Here is a 9,265-nt window from a genome sequence, read left to right on the forward strand (position 1 = left end):
TTGGGTCACGTAGTATCAAGTGAAGGTATCAATGTGGATCCGAAGAAAGTGAAAGCAGTGCAGAGTTGGCCTAGACCATCCTCAGCTACAGAGATCCGTAGTTTCCTTGGCTTGGCGGGTTATTACCGTCGATTTGTTGAGGGATTTTCGTCTATTGCAGCACCTATGGCCAGGTTGACCCAGAAGGGTGCTCCGTTCAAGTGGACGGAAGAGTGTGAGGAGAGCTTTTGAAGCTCAAGACAGCTTTGACTACAGCCCCAGTATTGATTTTGCCTACAGGTTCGAGGTCTTATACTATCTATTGTGATGCCTCGAGGATTGGCCTTGGAGCAGTATTGATGCAGGACGGTAGGGTGATTGCCTACGCGTCCAGACAACTGAAGGTGCATGAGAAGAATTATCCTGTCCATGATCTCGAGTTAGCTGCTATTGTTCACGCCTTGAAGATCTGGCGTCATTATTTGTACGGTGTTCCTTGTGAGATCTACACTGATCACCGGAGTTTGCAGCATCTATTCAAGCAGAAGGACCTTAATTTGTGTCAGAGGAGGTGGTTAGAGCTACTTAAGGATTATGACATCACTATATTGTACCATCCGAGAAAGGCCAATGTGGTGGCCGATGCTTTGAGTCGCCGGGCGGAGAGCTTGGGGAGTTTGGCTTATCTACCAGCAGTAGAGAGGCCCATGGCGATGGATGTTCAGGCCTTAGCCAACCAGTTTGTGAGGTTGTTTATTTCGGAGCCCAGTCGGGTCCTAGCTTGTATGGTTTCTCGGTCTTCCTCGTTTGATCGTATTAGGGAGCGTCAGTATGATGACCCTCATTTGCTTGTCCTCAATGACAAGGTTTTGCATGGTGATGCCAGAGATATGACCATTGGTGATAACGGGGTATTGAGGATGCAAGGTCGGATATGTGTACCCAATGTTGATGGACTTCGGGAGTTGATTTTGGAAGAGGCCCACAGTTCGCGGTATTCCATCCATCTGGGCACCGCGAAGATGTACCAGGATTTGAGGCAGCACTATTGGTGGAGGAGGATGAAGAAAGATACAGTTGGGTTTGTAGCTCGGTGCCTCAATTGTTAGTAGGTGAAGTATGAGCACCAAAGACCGGGTGGCTTGCTTCTGCAGATAGAGATTCCGGAGTGGAAGTGAGAGCGGATTTCCATGGACTTCGTAGTTGGACTCCCACGGACTTTGAGGAAGTTCGATGCCATTTGGGTGATTGTGGATCGACTGACCAAGTCCGCGCACTTCATTCCTGTGCGTACTACTTATTCTTCAGAGCGGTTGGCTGGGATTTATATCCGGGAGATTGTTCATTTGCATGGTATTCTAGTTTCCATCATTTCAGATAGAGGTACTCAGTTCACATCACGGTTCTGGAGGGCCGTACAGTATGAGTTGGGTACTCGGGTGGAGTTGAGCACAACATTTCACCCCTAGACGGACAGACAGTCTGAGTGCACTATTCAGATTCTTGAGGATATGCTCCGTACGTGTGTGATGGAGTTTGGAAGTTCTTGGGATCAGTTCTTTGCACTTGCGAAGTTTGCCTACAAAAACAGTTACCAGTCTAGCATTCAGATGGCACCGTATGAGGCTCTATATGGTAGGCAGTGTAGATCCCCAGTGGGTTGGTTCGAGCCGGGTGAGACTAGATTGTTGGACACAGACTTGGTTCAGGACGCTTTGGAGAAGGTTAAGGTGATTCAGGATAGACTTCGCACAGCCCAGTCCAGACAGAAGAGTTATGCGGACCGGGAGGTTCGCGATGTTTCATTTATGGTTCGAGAGCGGGTCTTGCTTCGGGTTTCGCCTATGAAGGGCGTTATGAGATTTGGGAAGAAGGGAAAATTGATCCAAAGGTTTATTGGTCCCTTCGAGGTATTGCGACGTGTTGAGGAGATTGCTTATGAGCTTGCCTTACCTCCCAGCTTGGCAGGCATTCATCCGGTATTTCATGTTTCGATGCTCCGGAGGTATCACGGCGATCCGTCACACGTATTGGATTTCAGTTCAGTCCAATTGGACAAGGATCTATCTTATGTTGAGGAGCCAGTGGCTATATTGGACAGAAAGGTTCGAAAGCTGAGGTCAAAGAGCATTGCATCAGTAAAGGTTCAGTGGCGGGGCCAGCCGGTCGAGGAGGCGACTTGGGAGACCGAGCAGGATATGTGCAGCCGTTACCCTCATCTTTTTACCACTTCAGGTATGTCTCTATGCTCGTTCGAGGACGAACGAATATTTTAAGAGGGGGAGGATGTAACGACCCGGCCAGTCATTTTGAGAATTTACGCCCCGATCCCCTATTAACTGCTTCCGCCGTGTTTATTTCTGCTACTATGATTTGCCGGTTTGGTTCATCTTAAGTTTCGGAGTGTTTGAGACACTTAGTCCCTAAATGAGAGTTTAAGTTTTAGAATTTGGACCGTAGTTGGAGCAGTGTGAAGACTGCTCCGGAATGGAATTCTGTCAATTCTGTTAACTTCGTTGGGTGATTTCTGGCTTAGGGGCGTGTCCGGATTGTGTTTTGGAGGTCTGTATCTTAATTAGGCTTGAAATGCCAAAAGTTGAATTTTTGGAGTTTTCGGGCCGATAGTGAAAATTTGATATCGGGGTTGGAATCCGATTTCGGAAGTTAAAATAGGCCCGTAGTGTTGAATGTGACTTGTGTGCAAAATTTGGGGTCAATCGGACGTGGTTTGTTTGGTTTCGGTATCGGTTGTAGAATTTTAGAATTTCAAGTTCATTAGGTTTGGATTGGAGGGTGATTCGTGATTTTGGCGTTGTTTGATGTGATTTGAGAGCTTGACTGAGTCCGTATGATGTTTTAGGATTGGTTGGTATGTTTGGTTGAGGTCCCAAAGGCCTCGGGTGTGTTTCGGATGCTTAACGGATTGGAATTTAGACTTAGGCAACTTCTGAATTTGCTGAACCTGTTGTTTTCGCACCTGCGGATTTTGGACCGCAGGTGCGGCGCCGTAGAAGCGACTTGGTAATCGCAGATGCGGTCTAAGGCATGAAGACCATTGGTCGCAGATGCGGCTCAAGGACCGCAGAAGTGTAACCGCATCTGCGAGGAGTGGAGCGCAGGTGCGGTGTTTGGAGACTTAATGAATTTTTGCAGGTGCGGTTCCCTAGCCGCAGAAGCGGAACCGCAGAAGCGGCCCCATGACCGCAGATGGGGTAATCACCGGGCAGAAATATGAAATTTCGAGGGTTTGAAGTTCATAACATCAAATTCGATTTTGAGCTCAGGAGAAGGCGATTTTGTGAGGTTATTGAAGAGGAAATCAGTGGATTTGGGCCACTCGGAGTTGGATACTCATGGCAAGAGCGTGATATCAGATTGATTTTGAGCTGGTTCGAGATCCAGGTTCTTCTACTCAGGTATACTATCCGTGAGGCGAGGCGATCCAGAGACTTCGAGGTATATATTTACCGTGTCCGCAGACCTAGAAGTCCCTCTCTATTCTCCCTTCAGTTATAGACTTCTTGTATTTTCTTTCGTTTAGACTTCTGGAGTTAAAACACTATGTCGTTCTTGTGTATGCCGAGCGGCATTTTTAAACTCTTTTATTATATCACATGCAAATGGTTAGTTTCGTATCTTTGTTTCATTTTTCCGCAAATTGTTAGGCTTACCTAGTCGTAGAGACTAGGTGCCATCACGAAAGTTCACGGAGGGAGAACTTGGGTCGTGACAATACTACACTTCCTGCACATTGCGTGTAGATTCCGGATGCCGATGTTGCTGTGTTCGAGGGGAGCTGAATTAGAAGATGTACTTGCATCCCTGTTGTAGCTGCCTCTTGTTCATGGTAGCCTTAGAATTATAAAACTCTGTTTAAGTATTTTTCAAACAGATGATGTATTTACTTCATATCAACTTTGTAGACTCTATTCTTAGAAGAGGCTTATGATTTCCTGGATAGATATTAGTTGGCTTACCTAGCGGGTTGGGTTAGGTGCCATCACGACTAGTGGATTTTGGGTCGTGACAGATTGGTATCAGAGCTCTAGATTCTTAGGTTCTACAAGTCATGAACAAGTGTCAAGTAGTGTCACGGCCCAAAATCCACTAAGGGTCGTGATGGCGCCGGACACCATGGTCAGGCAAACCAACACTAATTTATTAGTAACTGCTTGTTTTAGATAACTCTGAATTTACTTCTATTATATATTTAAACCATAAGAATAAGTTCCACTAAATAAATAAAAATATCTTTAACAATTTCAAATACTGAATAATCCCATAGACATCCCAAAATCCGGTGTCACAAGTGCATGAGCAATTACTAAGAGGATCGAATAAAGTACAATCACTGTTCGGAATACAAATTGGACAGAAGTAAATACAATACGCTGAAAGAGACTATATTGGATGTGGGTCGCCTCGAGAAACGTAGCTCACCTAGTCTCCGTATTATCCATGCTGCTACGCCTAGTAGGCCGCTAGAAATACTTGTACCTGTGCAACAAAATGCACAGCAAGTGTAGCATGAGTACGAAAACAACGTGTACTCAGTAAGTATCCCGCCTAATCTCAGAAGAAGTAGAGACGAGAGGTCGACTCCGACACTTACTAGAGGTCCACTGATGATACATCAATAATATAACAAGTCGATGGTTTATATAAACATGAATGTAATTCAATAGAGTGAAGCAAGTAAACAATTCTTTCTTTTATATGAAAATTTCCAATTTCCTTTTTCATCATTTATACATATATTCTAAAGCCGGGTAGAAGCAAGATCAACTTCAGTAAATTACAAGGCAAGCAATACAAGCATGCGCAAATCATGCCGATGACGTACGGCCCGATCCAACAATATTTAAACTGTGCACTGCCAGAGGGTCGAATGGCGCGAACCATAGATGAATCTATTACCCCGCTCGCCAATCATACATGTGACGCGGTCAAATTTAAATAAACACTCCAAACAGTCAATCAAGAAACCAACAGGGAATCAATCATCCGATAAAAGGAACTCTCTTTCTAAAAGTTGAGAAACGAATGTCTAGTTTTTATAAATTCTTTTATGTATTTCAATATGTTTTAAGCATTTCAATTTGACAACAAGATTTCAAATATTTCAAGTAAAACATGCTTTTGGGTCCTAGACTACTCGGACTTAAGCATAATAGTAGCTACGCATGGACTCTTGTCACCTCGTGCGTACGTAGCCCCCACAAATAGGAGCACATAACCAATTAACTCACCTATGGGGACAATTCCCTCTTACAAGATTAGAAAGGAGATCCACCTCGCTCCGAAGTTCCATAACCGGCAATCCACGCCCTTCCGAACGCTCAAATCGATGCAAAATGCTCCAACACTAGCAAATAATCATGTAAACCCATTAATATGAGATCGACTACTCATTATAATCCAATTTATAATAATTCCTAACCCCGATTGAAAAGTTGACAAAAACGCCCTCGGGCCCACGTGCCCGAATTCCGAAATTTTTCGAAGATAAAGTTTACCCATGGCCTCATGAACTGAAATATACAATTTACTCTCAATTTCATGTCCAAAATCGTGGTAAAAATCCAAAATATAATTTTCTAGGTCTTCCACCAAAAACCCACAATTTTTACTAATTTTCATGCTCTAATCCATATATAATCCAAGTATTTTAACTCAAAACTAGTAGAAACCACTTATCTTGACATGAATGACAAAGATGGAGCTCCAAAATCGTCCAAAGATCGGCTCCCATGGAAAAATGGGGTTGAAATGAGCTAAACCCCCGTTTTAAACAACCTTACTGATTCCAACATTTTCGCACCAGCGGTCACTTGACCGCTTCTGCGGTTCCGCAGGTGCGAGCTACCATCCGCTTCTGCGGTCCTCCTCCTAACCTCAGCTTCCGCATCTGCGCTTCTCCTTTCTCAGGTGCGGTCACGCATCTGCGACAAATCGACCGCATCTACGGTCCCAGCCTGGCCGGCCCATTTCCGCTTCTGCGACCCAAGGGCCACTTCTGCGGCTCCGCACATGCGGCCCAAGCCTCGCAGGTGCGGTTACACCAAAAGGCAGCTGATCACTTCTTTCTTCAAATTCCCAAAATTGATCCGTTAACCACCCGAAATCCACCCAAGGCCCCCGGGACCCCGTCCGTTCACACCAACCAGTCCCAAAACACATTACGGACTTGCTCGAGGCCTCAAATCATATCAAACAACGCTAAAATCATGAATCGACCTCCAATCCAAGCTTAATGAACTTTAGAATTCCAAACTTCTACATTCGATGCCGAAACCTATCAAATCACGTCCGATTGACCTTAAATTTTGCACATAAATCACATTCGAAATTGTGGACCTACTCCAACTTTCGGAGTCGGAATCCGACCCCGATATCAAAAAGTCTACTTCGGGTCAAACTTCTCAAAAAAACCTTCAAATTTCTATCTTTAGCCAAATAACTCCAAAATGACCCACGAACCTCCGAATTCACTTCCGATCGCGCTCCCAACACCAGGATCACCATACGGAGCTATTCCCATACTCAGAATCCCAAACGGACATTGATAGCACTGAAATGCACTTCAACCCAAACTTATGAAATTCCTCCAAAATGCTAACTTCCACAATAGGTGCCGAAACGTTCCCATGTCTTCCGAAACCCGATCCGGACATACGCCCAAGTCCGAAATCATCATACGAACATGCTGGAACCTTCGAATCCCGATTCCGAGGTCATTTACTCAAAAATCCAATCTTAGTCAATTCTTTCAACTTAAAGCTTCCAAAATGAGAATTCTCTTTCCAAATTAACTCCAAACTTCCCGGAATTCAATTCCGACCATGCCCACGAGTCATAATACCTAAAATGAAGTTGCTCATAGCCTCAAATTGCTGAATGACGTGCTAGAGCTCCAAACGACCGGTCGGGTCGTTACAAGTAGAGTCTTGCAGATCGGTATGATGACGTCCATACCTATCTTTGAGAGGCTACAGGACATTTAGGATATACTTCCCATATTTCTTTCCTTATCGTGCGACATTGATTCAGCTTGAAGCATAATCCTTTGAATTCCTTCCATGCATTCGTATGCGCACTTGAGCGCTCGGTATCAGTTGTGCATCGATAGCTTGTGATTTCCTGGATAGATATTAGTTGGCTTACCTAGCGGGTTGGTTTAGGTGCCATCAATACTAGTGGATTTTGGGCCGTGACACATTATATCCTATTGACGACACGTAGTAGCCTTCGAAGGCCTCCTTAATGTCGACTTGGTCCATATATAATTATGGTAATTTTAGCCCATACAGTTAGTCCCTCTGATTGTTGAGGTCGTCCTTGTGGGCGAGTTCAATGAGTGGATAACAACGGTCGTGGTCGTTGTGAAAAATAGGTGATATGGCATTTCGTGGACCGAATATCTCAAATCTTAAATTTCCCGGGTGATTTAGTGGAACTATCTTATCAAGGAAAAAATGTGATGTCATGATGTCATTCGTCATAATGACGCCTATTCCCGACGCGCGCATCGATTCACGCGGCCCCTAATTGGCTCTACTGTTTCGATTCTGGTATTAATCATGATGAATCATTTCGGGTTCGGTGCTTCATCTTTATAAATAGGGCTTGTTTTACCAAAACCCAAACTTTACATTCTTTAGACTCTCCTTCGAATTTTCTTCTCTTGCTTCATAACTGTTCTTCATATTTCCAGTTTTACTCTCTTCACTTTTCTTAGCTTCCATAGCCATGTTGAACATTCCTTTTGATATGAATGAGGAGAACCACCCCATTCTGTTGGCTTTTGTATTTCCCATTCATGGGGAAGATACCATCACGGCCGCTGAAGAGGAGGCTCTCCCTTCAGTGGAGGAGATCATCCCCCGTAACCCTGATACTAAACCTGATCTTCAATAGCCACCAGAGGTGATGACCAAGCGCTTGGCTGAATTCAAATCCAAGTTTGGCCTTCCGGACCATGTGGAGCTAATTCCTGCTAATAACGACAAAGTGCACGTCCATCGTCCTGGGTATTATGCTCTTTATGCCTACTCGTTCGCCATCGGCTACTCATTCCCCCTCTTTTCGCTGGTGGAGGAGTTTTGCCGCCATTATAAAGTTTGCGCTGCTCAACTTGCTCCCTACATTCATAAAGTGATTAAAATACCATCGAAGTTTGCCGAACTGGACGTGACTTCACGGTGCGACATTTGATGCATCTGTTCGCGCCCAGCTTTTATCGAGGAACAATGTTGAACCTTCGATAGGGGGCAAATGTTTGGTGGTAAAAATGGATAATAAAGGTAGTCAGCAATTCTGGCTCGACTATTTCTTCATAAAGATCGAGGCCATCGTGGCCGATGTTACAGGTTTCCCTAAGGCCTGGAACCATACTCGTAAGTGCTCGTGCTCTTGATTCTACCTTTTTAAATATTTGTTCATTTCGAGCTTGTCGAATAATCCTCCTTTTTCTACAGCTACCGGTCGACCTCTTTAGTTGGTGATGCATCTCGCCGACTGGGATCAAGCAAATTCTCCCCTGTATCGCGGGGATTTGTGATTGCCCGAGCTTATTTTAGAAGTTCAAACCGGCCCTCCCCTCGATAGGTAATTTCCTTCTTCTGGTCGACGTCGCACTCGAATTGGTTTATGTTATCGTGCTTACTTTTGTGTTTTCTCTAGGTTCCGTCAGGCTGGCTAATGCGGGCTTTAGTGGACCTGGGCGTTCTCAACCCCTCGCTAAAGTGTTCCTGCCTTTGTTGTTGAGTAGTTCCTTGAGATGCCCTTGCTGCAACAAATTTGCTACCTCCAGTCTTAGAGCGATGCAATCTTTTATTTTGTGTCTACATTCTTGGTGGAACTCGTAGAGGACGTCAAATTTTCTGGTGCCTGGGTTGAACCTCATCTTTGGTGTCCATTTTACCTTTGTTCCAAGCTTCTCAAGACCGTAGACCATCTCTGTAGGTGACACACAAAAATTGTGAGCAGATAGTAAGTGGGACATACCTCGATCGTTCTGTGAGTGCCTGACCTCGGCCTAGACGGCGTCTTCATAACAAAAGGAGGGAATAAGTGTCCTGACATAGGGCTTGTTTTGTTCTCTACCTGGCCGAGATAATGGATGGTCTATCCTTGTATTATCCATGCATTCTTTCCTGAGCTCGAATTGTACCGAGGTGAGTCGTCGAGTTGGTCCATTGAGTTCATTGTCGTCTGCTATGACCTCAACACAGTAGGCATTATCGATTTCGTCTCAAGTGGCCGGCGGGTACTTCATTAAGCGACT

Source organism: Nicotiana attenuata, chromosome 11 (genome assembly GCF_001879085.1).
Source record: "Nicotiana attenuata strain UT chromosome 11, NIATTr2, whole genome shotgun sequence".
Lineage (NCBI taxonomy): Eukaryota > Viridiplantae > Streptophyta > Magnoliopsida > Solanales > Solanaceae > Nicotiana > Nicotiana attenuata.